This window comes from Aplysia californica, unplaced genomic scaffold (genome assembly GCF_000002075.1).
Source record: "Aplysia californica isolate F4 #8 unplaced genomic scaffold, AplCal3.0 scaffold00442, whole genome shotgun sequence".
NCBI classification, from domain to species: Eukaryota; Metazoa; Mollusca; class Gastropoda; order Aplysiida; family Aplysiidae; genus Aplysia; species Aplysia californica.
The window spans coordinates 15,599-16,859 of record NW_004797712.1 but is presented as its reverse complement, the minus strand read 5'-3'; positions in this window follow the sequence as shown (position 1 = coordinate 16,859).

The following is a 1,261-nucleotide window of genomic DNA, read 5'->3' as shown; positions in this document are numbered from 1 at the left end:
ACAGTTTTACTTTAAAATTAGACCTGTCCTGAAAAAATAGATACATCTCAATGACTGCTGGCATACGGGTTCTATAAATAAGGCAATGCGCAGTCAACCCTTCTGTACAGCTGTGAATACTGGTCAATTGCCAAAGACAGTGAAAATGCAATAGAAGCAACAGAAATGTGGTTTCAGAAATGTGGTTTCTTAGGGGAACTTAAAAAATTGCATAGAAGGAAAAGAAACAAGACAGAATAGTTTTGGAAGAGGCCCTTGTGAGCTGATCACTTATAGAAACAATTAGGAAAAGATAAATCGTTACCTATCAACATTAAGGTTATGAACATCTTGTTCTTACTGGAAAGAAAGAAGACACACGAGAAAGAAATATTCCCAGGACAACTTTCTTGAAAAGCTTGGGCAGGTGGGAGACGTGAACGACCAGAAACAGGTTTCTTGAAAGCATCATAGCAAAGAAATGAATGGAGACCCACGATTTCGATGCTTGTTTCAGGTTTGGCACTTTATGATGATGATGACTGTTGCTGGTGGTAGTAGTGTTGTTCTCGTTTCAGTTATTGGTTTTATTGATGGTAGTTTTGTTTCTGTTTTTTGTTTGGGATAGTGTTGCTGTTTTGTGGTTGTTGGTCAAGACGGCTGCATTGTAAGGAATGACAAGTCGTTGATGCTGTTGTGCACGTAACTGTTGCTGTTTTGTTGGTCATGATGTCAACAGACAAATTGCCGGGGTTTTTTTGTTGTTTTTTTTGTAGCGATTGCTACTTCTGTTAGTGCACCTTTAGTTGTTTGTGTTGTTGTGGCGACGTGGCCTAGTGGTTAGGCTCTGAGACTCTCAGGCGTAAGGTCGGGGGTTCGAATCCCGTCAGGTACCCGACGTTGTGTCCTTACGAAAGGCACTTTACACAGATTTTCCTTACTTCACCCAGGTGGGAATGGGTACCCGGCTATAGCTAGCGAAATATCTTGTCAGTTTGTTAGTGTTTGAGCGCTTACTCCTTGCACCGTGTGCTTCCCGGGAAGCTGAGCAAGTTTCTGAGTATTCTATAGTCTGCTGGGGTAATAATAATGTAAAGCGCATAAGGCTTGCTGTTGAGCGGGGGTATGCGCTGTACAAATGTCTTTTATTTATTCATTTATATTTTGCTGTTGTTGTTATTGTTTTCATTTTTGTTGTTAATGCAGGGGATGAGAGAGAAGATCACTGACAGACAGACAGACAGACAGACAGACAGACAGACAGACAGACAGACAGACAGAC